Raw genomic sequence first — 26,437 nt, forward strand, 5'->3', positions numbered from 1 at the left:
ACAGTGAAGTTTCTTGGCAGTTAATTTCATGTCAGGTGAAACAGTCACATCAGGACTTCTGCCCTCAGACTTCTGATCTCAGTGCCAGGAGCCAGGAGGAGCTTCATATCCCCACCTCAAATTGACAATCAACAAAAGGAAAAAAATTTGCAATCTTTATGTTTCTGCTTAGGCTTGCAAAGCACAAAGTCTTATGTAATAGGGTGGTAGTTTTGAACTGTAACATGGCAATAGTGCCTTAAAGGCAAGTGGAAATCTAATGCTACTTTCTGTATACTATATGTATGTATGCTACTACACTGTATACTATATGTTGACAAAAAACTGGAAGGAAGACAGTCTATGGGTAGATTTATTTTTTCAGCTGTCTTAAATATTAATATTAATCTGTTTCAAATAACATTTATTCTGTCCAAATTAATGGCAGCTGTGTGTCCTTTAAGTTTCTGGAACTGGTCTGTAATGTTATTAAGCTATCTGAAAATAGTCAAGCAGAGGTTTTGCAAATGGTGATGGTTTTGTACTAAAGTTATGTTCAGAGAACTCCAACTATACCAAACTGTTGAATGATGCACAGTTTCTGCTCAAAATCTTTTCTGTTGCATTCCTTTACAGTTCTTTTATTCTGTCTCAACAAACAAAGCCATGTTTATATCTTGTTCTACAACAGTTTTTTTTAACCAGTTCTTTTTGTTTTGATCAAAACACAGCAGGGCAATGATGGCTGACAAACCCCAACTGTTCGAGAGGCTAACTTTTAACGCAGTCCACGTATTTAAACGCCTTTCTTCTCAGCGGAGAACTTGGGAATGCCAGTTTGAAGGCGAGAGAAAAATAATTTCATACCTTCTTGGGTGTTTTAAAACATTACATTTCTAAGATTTAAAAATGAACACTTTCTGAACTACCAAAAATTCTTTGTACTGCATTTTGCTTTTACGAACTTCAGTAATTATAACATTAGCTCACTGCATCTGCAGTTTCAGAGAGATGTCCAGCACTGTCAGTCAAGTACTTCAATTGCGATTTACTATGCTGCAAGCTAGACATATTCTGATCAACAGCATTTTACCTTACCTGCTTTGCCGATGGTTCCATTTGAGTCAATGGAAAGATGGGAATATAGGAGAAAGTGAGATAAAGAGCACTGGAAGAAAGTTTTGACCTTCCGAAGCCGTTGGTAGTTTGGTCACAGGCCAGAGCCAGAGAAAGATTTTTTACTTTGAGTTAATAGGAGAAACTAAGAAGTATTTAGAATCATAGAATCATAGAATCTTAGAATCATAGAATCATAGAATGGCCTGGGTTGAAAAGGACCACAGTTATCATCTAGTTTCAACCCCCTGCTATGTGCAAGGTTGCCAGCCACCAGACCAGGCTGTCCAGTGCCGCATCCAGCCTGGCCTTGAATGCCTCCAGGGATGGGGCATCCACAACCTCTTTGGGCAACTTGCTTCAGTGCATCACCATGCTGTGAAAAACTTCCTCCTAATATCTAACCTAAACCTCCGCTCTCTTAGTTTTAAACCATTCCCCCTTGTCCTATCACTATCCACCCATATAAAGAGTCATGTAAATGGAGGCTGATTTTGTTAGGCTTTTTGTAAGAACAAGTTTCTTGGACACGGTGAGAAAAATACATTCTTGAATTAAATACAGCTCTCCTCATACTGAAGTCATAGCAACAAAATGACCTAATTCTCCAATTTTACTTTTTTTTCTCCTCTTGTAGTTGTTGCTTTAATTTCCTACAATATGTTATTCTTGTTGTTTGGAATCATGGGGAGGAGGGAGAGAGGGGAAACCAACCTGTGTAGAAATTAGCTTTGAGTTATTCCATCTGTGGACTCTTAATTTTGTCATGAAAACAGAGAAGCCTGGCAGGAAGCTAGCTTTTGACTGGCTTCATGTATCCTCTTGTCTGGAACTGGTTAAGAAAGTGTGGCATTTAGAATGAAAGCAAAAGCTTCATTTCTGGAACTCTGAGTGTTTGCCCAATTCTTTGACCATCTGTTTTTGTTGACAGCCACCTCTTTGTGTTGTGCCAAAGTTATTTTGGCTTTTATAATCTGTGTGTGTGTGTGTGTGAGTACATGGTGGTGTGGTTGTGTGTGTCTGAATGTAGATCATTAGGGCTTTACTTACTGGGTATGATTGCAGGAGAATGAATGCTTAAAAGCAGTTATCTTGTGAGGATTGAATTACCGGGAGAAACACGATGACTAACTTTGGTTTCTCTTTCTAGTAGGACACTCCAATCCCGTCTATACTATTATCCTCTCCAAAAGCTGTCAGCTTCTGCAGGCATTCCTTGTAACTGAAGTTGCATTACAGCAGAGCTCAGTATCCAAGTACCTGTCTCAGAAGTCACTGTCATGATTAATAGTGATGATGGAGAGCACAACATCAGCCTGGACGTGGAGAGCACATTATTCTCTTCATTTCCAGAAGCTGGAGCTAGGGCCTATTAGGCGGTAGTATTCTGGAGGTGCTTGGTCACATCAACCTCTCTTGGCTTCACTTATCTTCCATCCTTGAAGTCAGAAGATAATTATTCACCCCCTGAATCCTCCATATGCTAATACATCTACTACCAGTATATATCAGTGATCCAGCAGAGAAGATGAGATTCAGAACCCCATCATGGAATCACAAAAGCATTATGAAATATGGCCTCAAAATCTAGCACATGACATTTGTCCTTCTTAATCGTGCTTGTGTTTCTATACTGGCATTTGTTCTACACTATTATAAAGCTACAGCTTCTCCTTCTGTTGTTATTCTGAAAGGGAGATTGAGGTAAAAGAGAATTTTGTGCTGCTTTCTAGAGTTTGTTTTTCTAGCATTTCCTTCAGAACTCCTGCGTGGCATGAGAGTAGGCCAGAATAACGTGTATAGCCCATGACAGCAGCAAAATGAGGCTAACAAATATCCTACCGAGGATGCGGTTTGACAGCTTCATCCATCCAGCTGAATTTGCATTGTGAGTATGAAATAGCTGCGTGTCATGGGCCACTGCCATTGCACACAGTCATTTATTTAATAACTCAGTGCACAGACATTAAAGGGGAGCCATGCAACACTTCATTTTGTTGAAGACAAATAAGAAAGCTAGAGATGCCAGCATTTAGAAAAGTCGGGGTTGCACTGTTTCATCACCGTACTTTTAATGTTCAGTCAGGCAGTTCTTCAGGTGTGAAATGGATCAAATTTTTATTAATAAAGGTGGAAGCATGGACTGTGGTATGTCACAGGCTGTTTCCCCATGTTGTTTTGCTTCAGGCTGAATATGAAGGTAGGCTTTGAAAAAGATCAGCTTATTCCCTTGCAGCATGAAGTGCCATAGTTATGCAATCTGCACTAGATGTTTTTTGGCACCATGTGAACCAGGTAGGTACACCTACTCAAAATCTTGACAATATTGTTATTTTTCTCTGGAGCATTGCTCCTTCACACGGACTCTTGGCATTTGGTCAAGCTTTTTCAGAAGTACCAAGTACTGTGATTCCATCCTTAGAAGGACTAATTTAAAATGATGCGGAGCGCCTAGAAATCAAGCTTCCTAAATATTTGTCTAAGTAGAAAAATGGAGAAATTTGAACACCTGAAATTGATAGCTGCTTTGCAAATCTATTTGCAAACATGAAAGAGAATATTTCCCTCATTTTCAACTTATTTTCAGGAATTGTATTCAACTTAGGGATTTTGTGTTTTCCAGGATGCTGCTCTTCCAGAATGCTGACAAGTAGTATTCAGTTGCTATCCTAGATAAGCTTCTATGATTCTAACTTAGGGATTTCCATGTGAAAATTAAGCATCCTGCCTCAGTGTTCTCTGTTTATTTGTACAAGTCCTCCCAATATTGGTGTGCTTCCATACCGACAGGTATGGAAACAAACAAAATTGAAATTATAAGAGAGCCTCCACTGAGTTTTGGGAGGCAGCAGGTATTGCTGGGCAAAGGTAGCTATAAGTTCTGTTTTGTGCTTTGAGAAATAAGAGTCAATTCTTTCTTTCTTTATTTATTTTTAAACAATACAGTCTATATGGCAGTCTCCTAAATCCTGTGCAGGTACTTAGTTATTTTTTCTGCAGTGAGTCAAGGACTCAAACTATTCTCATCAGTGGGAGCCTAATTCTAAAAGCACTGAAAAGATTTTAAGCAGAAAGTAAGTCATCAGACAAACTGGAATGGAACACCAACAGTTGTCACTCCCCCTTATCATCAACGGTGCTAAAGGGTTTAGAGTGCTTTCCTCACAGCCAGGCCAGTTTTAAAACTTCAGTTCTTATTTTCAGAATTTGGCTATATGGCTGAAACATCTCTTGGGTTGCTTTGCTAAATAGCACATAGGAATAATTTTTTTTTTTTTTTTATTTGAAGCACTAGAACAATTTCTGTTCTCAGAGGCCTGTGGAAAAAGTAATTTAAAAAACAGAAAAATAAGTGCAGAGATACGGCATAGAAAAGAAGACCTGAAAGAGGGATGTTCTGTTGTGTTAATTGTTGCTGCAGTAGAGAAAAATGTGCTAAATAAATAAATAAACAAATAGGCCACTCATGACTGTTTTATACTTGAAATATTTAAGAAATAAGAAAAGCATGTTCGGCAGCTCCTGAAATGTTTATTGTACCCAAGTAACTATTCTAACTATCTGTTGGTGTAAGTGGATGCCACCTCATGGATTTCAGTGGCATATCATCTCTTTATCATCTCAGAGTGGAAGGCATTTGACACAAACAGAAGGATTGTATTTGGTTGTATATAGCTCTGTGTGCCATTGACATGGAAGGCTTTGACTTTAGGCCAGTGCATGTTTGGTCAGCCAGGTGATGGAGTAGCTCAAAAAAATCTAAAAGCATGAGGATGTGACAAGCTATTCAAGAAGGAACCGACAGTTATTTATTTAAAGCAAAGCAAAAACCCTGTGAAAAGTTCTCATTTCAATAACAGCTGATTCATTCTGCACTATTTGCCTGCCTTTCTTCTGAGATGATCTCTAAATCGGAGTAGTGCAAAGGGAAAAGGTAAGAGCCAGTTAGGTGGAAGAGTAATTAGTGTTCTCAAGTATTTGTCCAGTGGAACCCTTTAACGCTTCTTGTGGAGATCTTTAATTTTAGATTACTGTCACATCTGAAGTTCTCAACACTCACTGCTGTAAGCTGTAAATGAACCCAGAACCATTGTTCTAAACCTGTTTGGAATGGGAAAGCTGCTTTTCCTGCCACACTTGATCCATGTGCTGCAGTTGTATTTCTTCATCACTGCTCTCACTGCTAGCTGACCAGCTGTGGCCATAGCAGGCAGTGAAACCTGGCTTCCTTGTAGCTGCATGTCTGACTCCAGTGGCTTCACCTGATGCAGCATTGTAGGTCTCAGATGTTAGATTTTTCTTCAGCACCACTGGAATGTATGTAGCTTCCTATATATGAACAAAGATGGAAAGGTGTATTCTGTACAGAATGTGTATCTAACCTTTAGGCTTGCCTGGGTCACACTGAGTGAAGAGGAATTGTCCTGGGCTGCTATAAAATAGGTAGGCTGCTCCAGAAGTAATGCTTCCTATTTATTTGCGTGGAAACTGTAATAGGTACAGCGAGCACAGTAACATTGTTTGACAGAGCAACTTCTTAGCTACAAAACACTATTTTTCAATGTAATCACCATCATTAGCTCTGCATTTTCACCACCAGTGAACAAGAGCCTGTGTGCTGCACTTGTAAGCATCTGCACCAATGGATCCACTTCTCAAACACACAACCCACTGTCTCCCTGTGCACACAGCCACTGTTTGGTCTTCATCAATGTTCAGTAAGCATTGATAATGTCAGTAGGTGCCGTTTTCTTCTCATGGAGGAATTCAGTGACGCACCTTTGCTTCATATGCACTTCCACATCACACACCAATTTGTCAAACTGCTCCTCTACTGCCGTCTGTCACATGGCAGCAAAAGGAAACGGAATGTTGGTTGGAAGATTCAGCCTGTATTGCCATACCACCACCATCCGCCTCTGCTATTGTGGGTCAACATCATAAATAGGAAGAATTACTTTCAAAGCAGCCCTCATAAAATATGTAATACATTTAATATATATATGTAACAAAACTTATTTTAATTTTTAATGTTTTATTTTTTTAAATTAAAACATACGAAAAAGAGATCAATAAATCAGAAAACCAATCCTTGTTTCTGGGAAACTAGCTCCTCAGTCCTGTTTGATGGCAGTGGCTACAATTCTCAGTGAGCTCTCAAGGCGTTCGTCAGAGAGTTTTGATGATATTCTGCTCTTCTTCCTGTGCTCCATTCTTGAAAACAGCTGGTCTTGAATGTATGCACTGCTCAAAGCACTGACACGCATAAGGCGTGACTGTGGAATGAGGGGTATGTCTCTCTGGTAGGAGAGGACTTATACAAGTCTGGTGAAGAGATGCAATGTATTTTGTTTATTTATTTATTTATTTATTTATTTATTTATTGTGTCTAAAGGGGTTTCAGTGGCCTGTGGCTTTTCTTGATAGTTGCTTACAGTTTATTGGCAGAATATGTTGCTCAGTGTAAGCACTCCAGAGGTAAGAGCCATATTAGTAGACTAATAAATTAATACTACTTTACCATCCTGAGGAAAACTGCATACAGCGATTTGGGCTTCATTTTGAGCAGTTTTGTTCTCTTGACTATAAAAGCACTTTGCTGTTCAGTGCTATGGAGTGGTCGCAGGCCCAGAAACGTGAGTGGTATTTTGGCTGAGGTGGTACTGAGCAAGCACAGCTGCATCAGTATTGTGCTGGGAACTGTCTGGAAATTATCAGAAATCATGAGACTGGCTTGTCATAGAACTAACAGTCTGCGTTTGGAAGTGCTTGTTGTGAAACCCTGTTGAGTAAGCTGAGCTGCTTCTTCTAGGAACCTGTGCTAAGGACCGGTGATTTGTTGTTTTTGTTATGGACTGAAAGAAACAGTGGGGATATTTCTTCAGTGATCTTGGTTTGTTTGTTTTTCTCCTGGGATTTGTCAGCCCCAGAGAATCATTGTCCTGAGGGGAGGTGTCAGACATTCTGCTCTTTTGGATTTGTTTGTAGAAAAGAATGTTTTGAACCTGCTAGGTGATTGTGGTATGATCACAGAGGTGTCTTATTTCTTGTTTATCGCAAACAACTTCAGAACTGCAAATCTAAGCCTCCGCTTCTTCAAAAAGGAATGGAATTGCACCAAGGTGTGAAGAGCTTCCTAGGTTTGACGTGAGTTTAACACGAACATCTATCTGTACCTTACTTTGTATTTGTGAAGACGTCTGTTTTTCACTTGTGCTCAACTTGGATCTCGTTCCTGGATTTTTGGGTAAATTTTCGACTACGTTGAGGAGGCAAGTTGTGACAGGTCTACCTATGGCCCAGTTCATGAATTTGCAGAGCGCTTAGCTAAACAATGCAGCGCACTCACACGTGTGAGTAGCTCGTTAATTTGGATGGACCCCTAATGACCTCGTGGTGCCTCCAGCTGAGCAAAACGCACAGGAGAAGCTGGCTGGGATGGGATGAGGCTTCCTAAGTTAGATAGGAATAGTCGCAGAAGGGTTTATATGAGGATTAGCGGTACCAAAAGACAAAGGCTATGTTTTTGCTTGATCTTTAATGAAATTAATGGAGAATCCTCCACTTACTGTATCGTGCTGCTACTTGTAATTGGTAACAGAAAACAAATGAGCAAATGGAGCTAGGGGAAGGTACACAAATTGTACTAGTAAGCTTTGGACCTGTGCTTGAGGCATCTGGTGGTGAACAACCTCATCTTTCAGGTAATGTGGTTTGGTTTTGTTCTACTTCTGTTCAACAAAAAACTATACCTCTTCATATCAGCATGACTCTGTGTAATGTGCTGTTGATATGAATGCAATTTCCTCATAGTTCTTAAGGAGTTAAAATAGTTTGGCACTTGCAATGATTTTGTCAAAATAATAAAAAGAAAAACAACAAAGAGTGCACACACACAAAAATCCAAACAGCTCTTGCAAAACAAAGAGGAATAATTAAGAAGGTTAAATAGAAATGATCTAAATCACTTGATTAGTTCTTGCTCTTTTCTTTAATCATTTGTTGTAGATGAGTATAGGGAGAACTGGTACACGATGCGCTCACACTCCACATCACTTAGATCCATCTGTAAATGTAGAGCTGTTGCCACACTTCCATTCTATATGCTGTATATTTTGCAAACAGCTACACCTACACACAGACAGCACGAGGCATTAGGGCTTTGATTTCCAGGATGCTGTACGTACGCGGAGCCCGCAAGCTGTGAAATGGCAGTCATTCCAAACCTGACTCAACTGATTTGGCTGAGTGTTAGCAACAGAAAGCATTGTCTAGGTAGGGGGAGAAGAGGTGGCTGCTCTCTATTTCTGAATGGAGTGCTTAATGGCAAAGATTTTATGAAGTTGTAAGGCAAGTGATAGTAAAAACTACAGTACAGGGCTCTTGCTGTGTGTGGGTGTGTGCATGTGGATGAAGGCTACTTGGAAAATTCATCTCTCTCTATGCTGTAACTGAGTTTTTATCTAGGTTCATTATTGTATATATTTTTCTTTTCTCCCTTGTGATGTGTTGTAAGAATAAGCGTGTGTTCTCCATCCTCCCTCCCTCTCTTCCTCCCTCCTTACCCCCCTCTCTGCACCCCCCCCTCCACCCCCCCCAAAGCTGTGGGCCAGAAGGTGGGGTGGTACCTCAGGATAATGGTAGCAGAAGGCGAAGGAGGCAGACAGCTGGCAAGTTCTGCCCCAATATGCTTCTCTGAAAGAGGCAAGGAAAATGCAGAAGATGTGATGCCTGAATGGCTCACTTTGCAGCAAAAGGGAAGATTAAAAGTAAAATTAGTTAACATCTTGCTCATTTCAAACCGCCACACGCCAGCTTTTTGCTCCATGCCATCCCCCACCCCTTGCCTTTATTTTTCAAGGGAAGAGGCAGAGAATCCTGGGGTTGTGTAGAAATCCATGTACTGAGCAGCACTTGTAAGACTGAGCACTCCAGGTAGTCTTCCTATTAGCTCTATCAGTCATCTTTATGAGACTGTCTGTTTACTGCTGTTACCTAGTCAGCTGCATTCCTCCATGAGAAGCTTTTATTTGCTGTACTAAGACAATGTTAAACAAGTGGATGAAGGTCTGGGGTAGAAAGGGAGGCTGAAGCAATTAGAATCCCTCAGTCAGGAAGGGGAGCAAGTCAGGAGATGGTACAGGCACATCTAAGGTCACCTAAGACTTTATGGAGCTCTTGTCTGAAGATCCTATTGCTGTCTCCTGTTTCCCAGTGGGAAGTGTGTAGGTAGAGGAGGCAGGTGGTGGCACACGTAAATTTTATTCATGAGGAAAGCAGGGAACAAAAATGTTTTTTTCATAGGGCGGCTTATAATATGATCCAAAAAATAGAGCTATTATCTTCACTGCTTCTTGTGTTCTTGTGTCAGTCTGATCAAACCATCCTTCGTTTGCAGGAAACTCTAAGCGTATGGTGGGGTGGTAATGCTGGATATAGTGCTCTGAGTAGAGAATGTCATTGCATGTGTAGTCTTAATGATCAGGTCCAAGTCATATGACTGTCCAATTTTTTTTTTGTGAGCAGCTCTTTTTGAAGAGGTTTTGTTCTATCCAAGTGGAACATGGATATTGTACAGTGTCTGATTTTTATGTAGTGCTGTTCAAGCAGACTTTAGGTTCTCAATAAGGAAGCTGCTGCAGTCTCTGAAAACTCTTCTTATGTCAAAGCAGTGGAAAGGAAGAAGGTTCTTAGTTCTTGTCCTCGCCATTGGAAATGCTGACTAACGAGCCCAGGATGTGGGATTGATGTGGGATGGGATATTTTCTCACAGTTCACATAGCTGAAGGTATTTCTGTTGGGTTAGTGTTTGCTGACTTGAACAGAAGACAGGCATATATCGGTGCAGAATGCTTTTAGAAAGTCTGTTTAGAGACCAATGCCCTGAGCCACACGTATCAGTGTTTTCTATAGGCCATTTCAGCAGTTTTTGCAGATAATTCCCTGAAGTGCTTATCCATGTAAGGAGACTTGAGTAACAGTTTGATAGTGGTCATTGATGTCAGCCTCATCTCTGCCGAAGCCCAGGGCTGATGCAGTCAGTAGTTCCAATGATGATGACTTTGGGGGGAGGGGAAAAAAGTAATGACCTTGTAAGCTGAATTTTTGCAGAAGAATTCTAGCCCTGGAACAAAACTGACTAGCAACACTACCTGATTAACTGCTTTCCTCTCTAGTTTTCTTACACAAGTCAGCATGGCGCAATTGATTGCAGCAGGAGTAAGAGCACAGATGTGTCCAGTGAGAATTCATGTCCTTGTTAAAGTGGAAGAAATGGAAATAGTGACTGGTCCTTCAAGTATATTTAACCCCAGTTGTGGCCACTTGCAACGTGGGGGCTTCCCTAGTTGAGGGTAATGGTCCTTGTTAATAGCTCTAGCTATCCTGAATTGCCACGTAAGTGGCCAATTGCTTTTTAAACAAACTTATGTCATCTGCAGTGCCACACAGAAAGGGGTCTCACTGCTTTTCTATGTATAGTGAAAAAGAGGCTGGCATGCACATAGATTGCAGACCTTAAAATAAGGGCTTATAGTGGAAATGCTGAGTCACAGCTTGAACAAGTGATTGAGCACCTGGTGGGAAGGCAGGGCCAACCCAGGGGAGCTCAGGTGTGTGCAATCCACTAGAGTGACTGGAAGGGATGGAGCCAGGATCCACCCCTTCCCAGACATCATTTAAGGTCTGGCAGTGGAGGCAAGGGTGTCTTACTGGAGGTCTCTGCCTACCTGAGGCTTTCCAAAGGTAAGCAAATTTTCTTGCTTTGTTTTCTGTTTCCATAGCTGCTGCATTTGGGATCGTTCTCATTTGCTGCAGCTTAGGACTTTACTGCCCTGCCATTATTGCTGTGTTTTCCATCACACTGTGGTATTACAGGGCTGAAAGCTGTACTGTAGTTGGAAAGCACCTGTGTTCTCATAAACTGACTTTTTTTTTTTTTTTTTGTAGCACTTAGAACTCAAATGCCTAAGGCTATATCCTTGTGTTAATTTAACTGGATCTAGTCAACTATTCCGCTACTGATTTTAAGGCCTTCCAGCTCTCTTTGTGATGACTATGTGATATGTCAAAGGTTACTGCAAGCAGTGGCTTCTTTCTGCAGTGTTGGTGGCAGTTGTGACATCAGGATGAGTAAAAGAAAAGCTTGTCTCAGATGAAGGCTGTTACATGTGGCAGAGATGCTTTTGGAGGGCCCAGCTGTTTCAGTTATGTTTATATTTCTTCATTATGAACTCATTCTGTCTGGTTTTTTTTCTTCCACTCCCTCTTATCCTCATACCTGCGCATATGAATGTATGAAGTTCCTATGGAGCCTGCCTTACATTATATATTTTCTTGTGTACCTCTAATGGGATGGGGAAAAAAACACCACGTTAATAATGGAAAGTTATTTAGTGCTGCATGGAGTTAATTGCTTCTAATCACTGCTTACATCCATCTGGTTTTATGGTAGACAACAAACCTCTTCATTGGATTTGCTCATTAGACATACTGTAAATCACAGCGATGCTCTGGCATCTTGCATATTGTGCTCCCATTAGTTGGGCTGCATTTTTGTAGAGCTGGGAACAAAGAATGGTAGGTACTGGGAAGTGGATGGATTTCAGTCTCTGCTTGGAGAGCGCACCAGGGCTTGTCTCTTTTAGGTTACCTCGAAGTTGAAAAGCGTGCAGAAAAGCTGCCAAACAGCCACAATTAAGAATTCACAGGAACACCTCAGTAGCATTTTTTCCAGCTCAGAAACTGAAGGTGATGTTTTCTGCTTGGGCTGAAACTAGATGTCATTGATATTGGGTTGAGGAATAGCATAATTAACAGGCATGAATTTGTTACCATGGAACCATGAAGGTTGGAAAAGACCTCTAAGATCGTCTAGTCTAACCACCAACTCATCCTCACCATGCTCGCTGACTGTGTCCCTGTGTGCCACATCTCCTTGGTTCTTGAACATCTTCAGGGACAGTGACTCCCACACCTCTCTGGCCTGTGGCAATGCATCACCACTTTTTCTAAGACTAATTTTTTCCTAATATCCAACCTGAACATCCCATGGCACAGCCTAAAGCCATTACCTTACAAAGCTGTTATCTTTATAAAGGAAAGACAGACTCCTTTTAAAACCTGAAATGACCCCAATGCCAGCTCTGTTTCTTTTTTTCAGAGTGGTCACCTGTGGCCCTGTGAATTGTCTCTAGCCAGGTCCAGGACCAGATAATTCATGAGGAGAGAGGTAAGGACTGTTTGAGTTCTGATGGGCAGCTTGCTCAAGGCCAAGCTGCTGGTAAGTTAGTTGCTGGCCTGTAGCACTAGTGAGGGAGGTCTCTTAGAGTAAAATTCTTCTGTCTGAATGTGTTCCTTTGTTTCTTTAAAAAATAAATAATGAAAGGACAACAGAGCTACAGTTTGTGCTGTGTTTGCACGGAAATCTTTTTTGGAAGCTGTTTTGGCTGCACGTAGCAATCAAGTCTTGTTGAACAGAAAACTTGCATGGGGGTGAGGGAGAGAAAGGAGCAGTGTGTGCTGCTGGTTAGCTACACCACGCTATGGGAAAATGTAGCTTTTAATTGGAGGAAGATGTCAGGTTTTTGTCTCTCCCGTTGTTGCAGTAAATGTGAAATAGCAAAATTAACTTCTCTGTTTTAAAGTTGGGTCACTGGTTTCCTTTTTTCAAATGACAGCACGAATACAGTTTCAGCCTTCGTCCATAGATGATTTTTCGTTTTATTTTACTTGGTGTTAGAAATCTTCAAACATTTTCAACTCTGTACTGTTTTATTCTAGTAGCTTAAATGGAGTGGAGGACTATGCTGTTCCTTCATACAATAGGTATATTACTTGAAGATCTTCCCATTTAAAATGGGTAGAAGGTCTGTGAAAAAACAGACTTGTCAGGGGATGAAAGAAACCTGAAAAGCCTTGTTATGCTATAAGGCCATGCTGACAAGGATGGAAGGCGCTTTGCTTTGATGTAGGATGTTCTTGGTGGTGCACAGGGCAGAAAGGCCTCCTAAGTCAGCCTAGGGCTTCTTATATGTCAGTAATATTCTGAGTATCCTCACTTACAAGTCAGCTTGGTGTGTAAGATGAAATGGTGTTACTGTTCAGTTTGATCTTGAATTGCATTAAAATTAAAAAGATTTTCCCCAATGGATCTCACCCAAGAGGATGAGATGAGCTGGAAAAACATGAAATGCAACTGAAATCACTGCAGACAACACAGTATTTCAGTGGCTTCTCTTTGTAGTACAGGAAGATTTCTTGTAACTGAGTTCAGTCTACCTGCTGCATCATGGAGTCATATTTTAGGTTGTAACACTGTCCCTCCAATGTTCATGAGCCTGGAGGATGTATGCTGAAATCTGTATGGGATCCATTCTGTTGTGAGTGTTGTACTGGTTCTGCTAGCTGTTTTCACATTCACTTTTGTAGACAGAATTCACGTGAGGTGCCACTGGAACATGCAGCAGCAGCTTTGGTGCTTGGAGTTCTGTAATAAGTGGTAGCCAAATGAGTTGTATGATGATCTATCATTGCTGTTATACTTGCAATGAGCCATGTTAATTTCTTGGATATGAAGCACACTTGATACTATGAAAATCTTGCTTGGAGGCCAGCATTTGCTTTCCTTTTTAAAGGGCGTTGTTACAATAGGCAAAAACAGTGCCATGTTTCCTATCCCCACCCCTTTTTCTTCCTTTTATCTGCAGCTGTACATCTTTTATCAGGAGCTTTTACTTTCTGTGCTCTGTGTTGAGTGCCTGTTGTGACAGGAGCTTTTTTTTTTTTTTTTTTTTTTTTTTTTTTTTTTTTTGCATCAAGTATAGGAATGCTGATTTGGGTGCCATGATAACTGCAATGTCTACCTGAAAGCACAACCATTTGTCCTGGCGGCATCTCCGTGGGGTACTCCATTCTGAAAAAGAAAAATGGATAATAAAACTCGCCATAAATGGCCTACTTCAATTTTTGACAAAATAAGCAAGCAGGATATTAAGAAGGATATTTTCTTCCTGATGTCTTTATAAAAAATCAGTGGTGGTTATAAGAGGTTTCAGCTCCTCTTTTTCAAGCCAATCATAAATAATTCCGTAGAGAAGCTACCTTGCACAGCTTCAGAGGTGCATTGTCATCCACTAATCATGGCAGCTCTGCCAAACTGTGTCTGGTGCAGCGTGATGGATGGATGTGATTTGATGAATGGCATATGCCTGGGCATGCTATTAGAGTGTATTCACTTCAGAAAGATTAATGGTTTCAGGTTGTGCTGGCATCTTTCAGGACTCAATGTTTTAGGTTTATCTATCCATCTTCCACACATCAACAATAGTGTTGTGTGCTCAAGTCAAAAAACATAAGGGTAAATTAATATTTCCTTATAGATAGATGGAGGCTTTGACTGACTTGCGTAGCTCCTGTCACCAGTACATTTTGGCTTTCATCATAGAAGGCAAAGAAGCCTACAGAAGCATTAGTCTCAGATGTAACTCCTCAGCAAGGTTCCTAGTTACTGGTTTTTGTTCTTAAACACGTGTACTCGCAGCCTTCTGCTTTCCCAGCACTCGCGGTAGGTGGCAGCCTCAAACATGCAGAACTGGGAGCCTTGCACTATCAAAGTGTTTAGGCTGGCTAATAAGAACTGGGAAGAAAGTGTAAAATGTAGCATTTGTTTTTTTTTTTTTTTCTTTAATCTTCAGGTTTTCAAAGCTTTTAAGAAACTAACACCAGGAGATTGACTAACTTGTTGATTTTTAAAATGCGGGTTGGAAGTGTTTCATGGTCCGATGATTCTAGAAGCTGATGAATGCAGCGAAATAGTAGTTAGCATGAAGATTCAACACTGAGGAGTGGTGACATGCCTACTGGAGATCCTGAGAACACTGCTGGTTCCTTCCAGATGGAAATGGAGAGCTTTGTCATGGCCTGTAGCAGAGTGGAGAGGTACAGTGGAAACTGAATGATGGAGGAAGAAAGAGACAAGTGCATAATAGAAATATATTTTTATACAGAAACAAACAAGGTAAAGAGAAGGCTGAAGGCAAGGCACACAAAACATGCTGCATAGATAATGGCAAGTGAAAAAGCTAATCTGATCACCGACTGGCAGTAGTTCCCAGGGGAGCACAGAGATTAGGCAGTGACCAGCCATTGTATGCCATACTACTGTGATCCTGTGTATATCTTCAGTAATTGATTAACAGGGCTTGTGTTGGGTTTAGTTCTGCTTGCACCAAATACAAGGCTTCCTCTTGTATCCTAGCCCAGCATGGTTATAAGACCAACCTTGGGAAAAAGCCTCTTTATGAGTGCTGAAACTTTTCAGATGCTGTATGCTTTGGAAAATCAGCTACCTAGTTATCTGATTGGGAAATAGGTACTTGCAAAAGTCTCTGTGTGCTTAGTAATCAAGTTATATATTGATAGGGGAGACAGTATAAAGTTGGGACATCAAAGGTTTGCAAATAATACTGTGGCTTCTTTATCTTGACTTTTTTTTTTCCTCCTGGCCAAGCTCATTATTCTAGCCAAAATCACTCAATGTTAGCATCCCACCCGGGTTGCTGGAGTTAGCAAAGCTCTGGAGTTTCATTTTTTCCTGCCCGCCTGTCGAGCAGTCTGGACTCTTGGAGTGAATTCTTTTGCTTCTGCGTGCAGGGCTTCTGAGAGACCGCCTGCACTGATGTGAAGTCCCTGTCCCCTGCTCCTATTACATGGACATTCAGTTTAATAATTGTGTGAGGATGGCAGACCTGCTGCCAAAGCTCTGCGCATCCAAAGTCATTTGGTGAAGGAGTCCATTATGATCATGGCTCGCAGTGATAAATTCCCTGTGATGGTAGCAGCTCACAGCAGCCTCCTCTCGTAATGGCATTCTGCTCTTGTTGGCAGGGATCCCTAGGCAGGAGGCACTGCCCTGAAATAGTGGAAATGATGATGAGAACAACAATAGCTAGACAAGTCTGGGTGATAGGAAAATTAGGGAGAAATTCTAATAAATTCTTACTTGCAATCGCTGCATATAAAGGAATTTGCAAAAGAGTTGCTGAATAGGAGTCTTGGTGTCAATGGATTAACCAAAGAGGGAGAGTTAACATGTCTTCCGTGGACGTGCATGTTGGCAGCCTGCTTTTTGATTTTCTTCCCTTTTCTGCTCTGTGCTTTCCTTTTACATTGGGTTTCTTATTTGCTTTCTGAGGACTCCAGGGCAAATCCTCCTGTTTGTCCCAGTGGGAACCCTGGGCCAGTCCTTTTGTCCAAATGAATAAACTTTAGGAGAAGAGTGGGAGAGTTGGTATTCTGTGTTTTGATGATGGTTTTTGGTGTAATTGACATGAAGAGGGAAGAGGTGTATTTCTGTGCGTGAAGGTGTGTGCAAGTTTGTGGAGAGTCAGTTAGAGATATTATACATCAGAAACAATTTACTAGAGATGGAGGAGGGCTTTACACACATACTGTAATAATTGATGGAGACCTCACTTTTCTTTGTCTTTCTCTATGTCTCATTAAGCCAGTTAAATTGGCTCAGACTCTAGGACAGTAATCTGTTCAAATTTGTCGCCAGTTTTCCTGTTTACTGACAAGTGAACACATAGATCACAGTAAGGCAAATAAATATGCAGCTTTAATTGTCAGGAAATGGTTAATACTGATGAACTCGTTAGAAATCAGTCATTTGTAGGGTGTTATGCAGTCTGTTTTCTGATTATTAATTTTTAATTGGCTGCTTATCTATTTGTACCTCCCAAGTGCTGGGGAGCCCTTGCAACAAACCTGGACCCTGAGCTGCGAAGTGCTGCTAAAAGGACAGCCATGCTGCTGCAGCACTGCCAATCTGAACTGGTTAATGTGGGGGAAGTGGGAATGCAACAACCTGTGCCTGCATCAGCCTTAGAAAAAGTAATTTGATTCAGTGAAGGGAACAACTCAGTTCCTTGCTGCCTTTTCTCTGCAGGCTTGTTACCTGATCTCTGTGCAAAGCACAAGAGAACTGACAAATTAATCATCTCATTGGCTACTTTATGTGCCTTAAAGATTGTTCTGCGTGTGGCTGCAGAGCAGAGAGGACATGCTTTTTTGCTAACTAGTTTATTAAGTGAGGATCTTCTTTTTCATTGGGTTATTTGCTAGTCTCTTGCTCCTTTTGTCACTTGCCCTTGGCTGTGGTATAACCATGAAACGTTTACTGCAAAGCCATGAAGAATCCATATGTCCGTTTGATCTGTTAGGCCACCAAGAAGCCAGGGCTTGTGGGGTAACATAAGGATATCTGAAGGTGACACATGCTGTCATTTGATGAACAGAGATGCAGAAGGGGATTCTGGCAGCCACTACCTTGGCCTTGACAACTTGTGATGGTGACCAGGTGGGGTGTGTTATCTTAATAGTCTGGAGCTCTTGTGAATTATTTGCTGATAGATGTAAACAGCTGTTATTCTTGGTAATGGAAAGCAATTAGAAACATCTGTACTCTTGGCGATGAGTAATGCCTCCCATCTTCACTGCTCCCAAGTGCCAATTGGAAATAACTACATCATCAGAATGGGGTTGGCAATTCTACACCACATTATGGACTGATGATTAGTACTGAGCTGTGAAGAACAAGAGGTGAAGTGCAATAGAACTAGCTCGTACCTGTATTTGCTTCCTTTTTTGGAAAAAGTAGAGGGAATTTGCTGTCTTCTTTGTAAAGAGGAAGAAGGCACTTTGTACTTCCCTGCCAATCCACAGGTGACTTGATTTTCGAGCAGCCTTGAATTGGCGTGTCTTCTGAAGCTGTAAGTCAAGACTAAGACATGATGGAATGCTACAGCTCCTATTTAGCTTGTTCTGGTTAAATTGCATGTTCACCAGATGCCTTGGCAGAGTGAGTATGTCTAGATTTCAGGGACTTGCCCACATCTGAGGTGAAAATGTTGATTTGGTTGCACTTGAGTTTCCTGTAGGACAGGCAAATAAAAGTAGAAGAGAAGGCATGTGCAGTGGCAGGATGTGATAGTTCTGGATAAACTATAATAGACAGTGGCTGTGTCACCTGCTGGTTCAAAGGAAAAAAAAAAAAAAAGGCTTATCTAGCTTGTTTTCAAGTGCTAAGTGGCTGTGCAAATCCACGTGCAAGGGAAGAAGTAAACATGGCTTTTTGTTTTTCTGTAATGGTAAAAGCAAGTACAAAACTTGGGAGGTGTTCTGTTCCTTCTCCAAATACTGCAGACTTGATGTTTCTGAATGCCCGTTGTGTATTTTAACTGTTTTCTTTAGTATTAGGGGTAGCTTATAGTTTCATGTGAGGAGTTTCAGATGCTTGACTGGAAGAGCATTATAACATGTGGCCTGTGAACTGATACCTGTGGCCTTTAGGAATCCCCATTGTCAAGGGCATTGTAGAGAATTTGCTTGTGATAGCTGCTACAGTACTGTGTAATAGCATGGTTGAAATTGAAGACTTAAAAGATTAATTTTGAGTTGGAATATTAAAAATTAAATAGAATGTTTTAGCATAATGACATAACTTTAAATCAACTAAAATGGCATTAATAATAATCATGTTAACTCTTTTCATTAGAATAAGAAATTTAACGCTAAATTATTAAGTGGTCAAATTTATGAGGCATGAGTTAGTAAAGATTTTTTACCAGCATAAATCATGTGACGTGAGTTCTGTCCAGCAACTACTGCAAATCAGCAACTGCGTTAAGCTCTGGAGGGCATGAATAATGCAAACGGGTTGGTGTTGTGACCATTGCCAGAATATGGCTATTTGTGCTCAAGTGGGCTATACCTCACAGCTGTTTGATCAGCTCTTGTTAGTGAAGATGATGTCAGATGGTGAATGATATATAAGGTTAGAACTCTCCTGCACTTCAACAAGTGTTTGTATGTAAAGCTTAACATTTGGTGAAGGGCCTTGGATGGTAACTGGTGACGTCCTTCCAAATACCCCTGGAGAATTTGTGATTTCTTAGCAGCAGTTGTCCTGCTAGTATGAAGCACTCTAGTTTTTTTTTTCTGTAGCAATCTTTACCTTAAATTTCCTAGGCCAAATTCTGTAATTGACTTAAGTGGTTGAGCATTAAATAAATGTATAGGAGTTTAGGTTTTGTTGCTCAGAGATGACTTGAGACATGACTTAAAAAGCTGCCCTTCTTTCCTCTGAGGAGAAGAAGTCTGTGTAACTTTTCCGAGTCAATTCTATGAATCTCTGTCTCTCAGGACTTGTTTATAGAGTAACAGAATGGCCTGGGTTAGAAGGGATCGTAAGGATCATGAATCTCCAACCACCCCTTGCCACAGGCAGGGCCACCAACCTCCCCATTTACTACTAGACTAAGCTGCCCAGGGCTTCATCCAACCTGGCCTTGAACATCTCCAGGGATGGGGCATCCACAACCTCTCTAGGCAGCCTGTTCCAGCATCTCACCACTCTCACGGTGACATCCCCCCTGATATCCAACCTATATCTTCCCTCCCTCAACTTAAAACCGTTTCCCTTTGTCTTGCAGTTATCTACCCTTTCAAAGAGTTGATTCCCCTCCTGTTTGTAGGCTCCCTTTAGGTACTGAAAGGCTGCAATGAGGTCACCCCACAGTCTTCTTTTCTCCAGACTGAACAAGCCCAACTCTCTCAGCCTGTCTTCATTGGGGAGGTGCTTCAGCCCTCTGATCATCTTTGTGGCTCTCCTCTGGACCCTCTCCAACAGCTCCCTGAATTTCTTGTGCTGGGAGCACTAGACCTGGACACAGTACTCCAGATGGGGCTTCACAAGGGTAGAATAGAGAGGGACAATCACCTCTCTGTCCCTCCTGGCCACCCCTCTTCTGACGGAGCCCAGGATACCATTTGCTTTCTGAGCTGCAAGAGCACTTTGCTGGCTCATGTTAAGTTTGTCATCCACCAAGACCCCCAGGTTTTTCTCTGTGAGGCTGCTCTCAAGGACTGCTCCTTCCACTCCTTCCACTATATATATTATATATATATATTATTTCTTGTAACTTTATGTGCAACTGTAAATAATTTCTTAAACATCATTACTTTTTTAAAAACATTTGCATTAGAAGAATTTAGAAGTTGATGCTGTGTAGCCCTTGCTGGAATTTTGGACATCTGGGAATGTTAAATATTAAAATATGGAATGGAAATGTGAGTTCTGTTTCAGTTACATGACTTGAGGAAGCAGAGCTTATGGGAGAGAGGGAAGAACAATGCCAAGCATTGTGATACTCCCAACGTATAAACCACTGTGGCAACCCTGGGATTTGCATAGCTGTGCTCAAGTTGGTGAATATGCTCATCCCTGTTGATAATACCAACACCGATCTGTTGCTGTATTGGCACCTTTGGAAATTCAAGCTTGTGTACATCTTAATTTATCTTTGACTGTTATCTTCCAGTGTGATGGTAGTGCATTGTTTCTTAGTTTGCACAAGGTTAAAAGAGTATTTCCTTGTTTAAAAATTCCTGGGTTGTTCTTGGCACAGAATGAATCTCATCAGTTCTAAAACTGTAGTATGGAAGTTCAGAAGTATTAGCATGGATGAAAATCTTTCCAACAGGCAGCTGAAAAGGAGGCTCATATTTACTTGTTAGCAGAGCAGTAGGCAACTTTTCCTTTTCTTGGCACACTGGGTCGTTCTTAGTGGCTGTGTGGGTCAATTCGTCTTCTCCCCACCCCCAGAAATGAGGGAAAGCAGAGAAATAATTACAGATAAGGCAGAAAATGTGATAACGTTCCATAGACACATTTCTTTAATTGGTTTCAGATGTAAGTTTGGGTGCCAGAACAATAATTAATATGTTGTAAGAAGGTTGTTTTGTGGCTTTAAGGGAGAGCTGTGGTATTGAAGCATGGGGTACTGGTAAAATTCAGAAGTAGTTGCTGAATGCAGGAATAGAAGTATAGATGTTAGAACAGAGTTACCCAGTGGTACCAGCTAAGGCCTTGATTAACATATAGAGTTTTAAAGGATACACTCAGATGGTGGTAGAATATAGAGATGCAGTCCAAGATTTATCTAGAATGAGTGTTTCACACTTCTTGGGGTGTGGTGGGGTGAAAATACGGATGAAGCAAAGCTGGATGCCCCAGATCCAGATGAAGGGACTTTTGGCTTTGGTGGGGAGGAGTATTCATCTTCTGAAAGAAGAAACCTTAAGATTTTGTATTCCTTTGATGCTTTAAAGGTAGGTAGGTGGCTTTCTAGTTTTTTATCGAGGACCTGTTCCCACAGATTTCTTTACTTCTCAGTGCGAGCTAGCGAAATGAGATGGCTTCAGTGTCAGTTTTTCCTAAATAAGCATCCCTCCCCATGAAAAAGATGAGGAAGTGTTGCTGTGCCTTTGGACGTCTCAGAGTAGCCACCTGTTAATATTTTGGTACTGATCCACCAAGTGCCTCGGGTTATTATGTCAGTGTGCAGTGATGTGCATTAGTATTGGTTTAAGGGAAGAGCACAACTTTACTAAATCAGTTCAGCTATCTCAAATATTGTTTTTTGATCAGTGTTACTGTGATAGTCTGTGAAATACCTGCAGCTGGATGAAGGATTATGATGAGCTCTGATTGCTGTATTTTACTTTACAGATGTCATAAAAAGACATTCTTCAAACCTATTCATTCCCCCAGTGCTGCTTTTCCAGATGGGAATTACAAAGCAAGATTCAGAGAAATCTGCTTCTATCTTACTTAACAGAAAAGAATATTACAGTAACCTTTCCTAATCCTTTCATTTCAGGTTTGATTTACCTGCTATACTTTGATCAGAAATCTCTGTAGTTTTACAGGATTAGATATTTTCATGTCCAGTTCTGGAATGACTATAGTTTATAAGATGTTCTATGATTATTATATTTTGAAATCTAGGATTAACCTGTGATTTTTGATTAAAAAGATACTGTATGGAGATTGGGTGGGTGTTTAAAGTCTCCTATCTGTGTGTGCCTCTCCTTGCTTTGGAAGAATGAAAAAAAAAAAAAAAAGTGATTTCCCTGGCAGTATGCTAACAGAGCAGAGAAATTAGGAAATAAAAAAAGGTATTTATTATTATTTCCGATTCGTAGTGTGTGAATTCTATTCAGTAAGTTTCCTTTTAAACAAACTGAATGCATGACAGCAAACACATTCTTACTGATTCTCTTTGAATATCATAAGGCAAGAAAAAGACCTGTAAGAGTCCAACTGTCAAGGGAAATAGGAGGGATTTTTTCCATGTTGTGGGGAAAGAAGGTCCCATGAAATACGTGAGAAGAGAATGGAAGTTGATGGTCATCTTGCAGCTATGTGATGTATCAAATGAGCTGGAGCTCTATATGCAAAATGAGTCCAGAATTTCCAAATGGCAATAATGAAGCAGTTTAGCTGTCTTGTTTAGGAAATCAGTATCAGTATTATGTGCTCTCAAGAAAGATTAGCAAAGCTGAGGAATCTCCAGGTTGATAAATAGGAAGATTAGGGAGGAACAGTGGGAAAGCTACTTAGTACTCAAGTCTTTGCCTTGAGAGCCAAAAGAAAAGCTTTTAACTAAGCGCATTTGGAATGAACAAGCCTGAATTGCAAGAAAGGATGGCATAAGGAGAGAAGATGACAGCTGGAACCCAAAGGAGCTTTTAGTTGCTTCAACTTGCTCTTGATGGGAACTTAACAGGAAATGATACCAGGAAGAGACAGCTAGCAGGGCTCTGTAATTTGGACTGCTTTTGTAAGTGAGATGATGTGGCGTATTATGATTCTGTGGCAGAAGGCTATAGTAGCTAGAAGAAGAGAGATGAAACCTTTGAGGTATCCATACTTGTTCTATGCTATTAGTTGTCGGTTACAAATCATCCAGTGTCACAGATTTGGCAAGAGAAGTGTTCATTTGCAATTTCTTAGTCATTGCTGACTTGAGACACTGCTTAAGTCTAATGAAGCCTGTAGAAGGCTCTGTACCATGAATTGAACTCTGCAGAAGCAACAAGAAGGACAGTGTTGGCAGAAATATAAGTAGAGACTTTAAAAAAAAAAAAAAAAAGTTATTGTTTGTAGCATGGGAACACAATTGATCAAGCTTCAAGCTTTTTGCCTAATATTGCACTTGAAGCACTGTAAAGAAATTCATTTAAGCTCCTCTTTTTTTTTTTTTTTTGTCAGAATTGTCAGAAACTTGTCCTTTGTATTGGTGTGCGCACAAAAGCTGCTCTGTGACAGTATGGCAGCTTGCTAGTCTGCGTTCAACCACGTTTGTCCTCCACCTTCTCTTAATAGTGATAATTTGCTTGAAAGCAAGTATAGAGATGAGGATTGTTCATGCCTGTGGAAAGTGGCCTCTTTTCAGCGAGTTGTAGTCAGTGCAGTTGGTTGGCTAGCAAAAAAGGTAAAAATTAGCTGATGTGATAATTGAGAGTTTTGTGGTGTGGGCTTTGTGTGACACCAGTGTGTCTCATTCTTATATGGAAACTTCACCGAGCTTAATCAGACAAAACAACCAGCTGTTAGTGTTTGTGAGGTATGATTGTGGGTGGCTTCTCTGCTTGCGTTCAACTGTTTTTCCAGTCTTGGTGTCGTACTCTGGTGGTTTTGAGCCCTCTTGATTTTTGTGTTTTCTGAATGGTTAAAATCCCTGAAAGAATTGGACAAGGAGAAGACTTCCATATTTGCAGAGTACTGTGCATACATGCTCTAAAGTTTTAAAGGAAACCAAGCAGCTCTCAGCTGCAGTCGAGGGGGCTGCCCATAGACTTTTAACTCAGCACCATAGATGACATACATTAATGTTCATTTATGTGGATTCTTGCAACTTTTGCAGTATATTTCCAGAACTGTAGAAACGGAAGGTCTCTTTCTCATTGGACAATTTCTGAAGAGTTTCATGAAGCTGAGACAGACTTCCTGATTGCAACAGGAGTTCATGCAACCTAGAGAAGGCACTCTTCTAATTCTCCAGCCAGTGTACCATTAGTCCCCAAGGGCATGCTCTTGGGCTTTGTGTTGGTGTTTGATTTGTTGCCTTGCTGAAGGATGTGCCCGAAATCTTGGATGTTGCTGAGAATGTATTTCAGGTGCTGGTTACAGCTGACAAAATGTGATGGGCCAGAGAGATCAAGCACTAACAGCACAGACAGGAGTTAGTTTTCTTAGCAAGCCTTAAGTTGTTCTTTAAAGGTGTGCTTTTTGACTTGTTGATTTAACATCACCGGTGATCCATGGACATCTGTATAGATGTATTGCAAGGTGAAAAAATGAATGCCTCTAAGGTTTCATATATTGTGTGCATTCATGAAGTAATACAGCAGAAGCATAAGAATATTGTGCTGAGTTATGTGGCAGTCCTGTACTATCTTGCTGATGATAAGCAGAATGAATATTCCAAAGGAAATAAAAGATCCCAGAATGGACTGATAGAAGATGAGTAATAAAAAGCACAAGTATCTTGGGTGCGTGACAGTATATACAAAGGTATTCGTAAACATTGTCTTGCTGATGGCAACTGATAGAGTAATAATGTGCAATTGTCCTAATTTTATTTCCAAAAACAGCAATTTTGAGTAGAATGAGTTTGAAGGATGAACAATAGAAAGTATGAAAAGATATTTTGAGCTTGAATTTTAATAGGGCTCCCTTTTGGTTTTTACTGAGTGTAATCTTTCTTATGTAAAAAAACATCCAATTTATTTGGTCTTTTTTGTTTATCCCCCGTGGTAAATGACTGTAACTACAGGAAAAAGGCGATCCAAGCCCTTTGCAGCAAACCTGCGATTGCAGTGTTCGTATGTGGAGCCACACTATGGTATGACTTCCATACCTAAGTACTTCCAGTATACTTTTATCTACACTGATAAGATTGCCTCCTCTTGCAATAGAAGGTGTTTTATCTGGCTGTACTAAATGGTAGACTGGCTTTTCACATTTGCCACAGTCTGTGCCTAGAACTTGGCATGGGACTGTTCCCATTATTTGTTCTAATTGTCATTACCTTTCTTTTTTATTGCTGAAATTTTTCCATCTCTTATTTATCTTTTCTATGTTCCTTAGTCTTATCTAGATTTTACTAATCCAAATGATTTAGTATTATCTGTACAGGTCATCCCCTCATTTCTTTTCTAAATCATGACTAACAACTGTAAATAACCTTGGTTTTAGCATCTTGGGGCACCTCCTTGTTAATCTTCTGACATTATATTAATTGACCATTTGATCCTAATCTCTCCCCAGCCCCTCCCTTCTTTTCTCTGTGTAACTTGCAGCCAAAATGTCTGTACACAACTGCTTAATTCTCCTGGGTGGTCTTGTTGGGAACTTGGAGAATTTTTGAAAGTCCAAAATAAGATGTCATTGCATGGCAGTTCATCAAAATAGAGGATAAAGAGCTATGATCTGGCATGGTTTTCAGTAGCCTGTCCAGGATTACTGATGATTCACCGTGCTGCTGTGAATGCTGCTCATGCTCAGTCTTCCCAGCGACCTGTTGGCCCTCCCAGAGTGGAGGGCTGAGGTGAGGAAAGAACTGGGGGCAGTGGATGTGGTTGGGATGGAAAGGCAGAGAATTGGGGAAGAAATGAGCTTTCTCATAAACTTGTGCAGCGTTTCTGTCAGCTGGCCACAGAGCCTTCTCAAAAACAAAAGCAGAAGTAGAAATAGATTTAAGGCGTGTCAGGTAAATAAAATAAATTTACACTTGAGATCGAATGAGTGGATCAGATTCTCTTCTGTCATTCTCTTTAGCCAGTTTGGCATCAGGCAGATTAAAAAAAAATAGCTTTGCCCATTCTGTGTTTTACAATAGCTGTATATTTTGAAAATGGAATGAAAAGTTTGTATTTTTTTTTCTTCTCCCTCTCACCACCAATATAATAGTTCATGTTTTAAAGGCTAGGATTGCAGGACATTCGCATAGGTAAATATATATCTCTTTGGCATTTCAATTTTCCCCTTGGAAATCTTGCTGTGAAGGAATTCTGGGAACTTCTTCCATCATTGCCCCTTTATGAAAGCAGCTGTTCTATCAGTGCTGCATATTCTGTTACTGATCATGAAGGACAGCATGAGCATGGCCCTTTCTATCCTCTTCTTATTCAGAGGAGAATTACTGATTAAAATATGTCAACTAGGAGTGATTACTCACATCTGTTGATTGTGCAGTTTGGGACTGTTTCTTCTTTAAACAACTCTTTGCTATTTTTCATGCACATGAATCCTATATGACAAAACCATTCTGAAGGCCCAATATGCTTTTCTTTCATCAAGGCACTGCTCAATTCCACCTTGCATCCATGTTTAAAATATAAAATTCCCTCCCCAATACCAAAAGGGAGGTGATAGAGATAACAGTAAGAAGCTCTATAGGACAAAAGCAGAGTTGGCATGACTTTTAGTGAA

This window comes from Meleagris gallopavo, chromosome 4 (assembly GCF_905368555.1).
Source record: "Meleagris gallopavo chromosome 4, MGAL_WU_HG_1.1, whole genome shotgun sequence".
Taxonomy (NCBI): domain Eukaryota; kingdom Metazoa; phylum Chordata; class Aves; order Galliformes; family Phasianidae; genus Meleagris; species Meleagris gallopavo.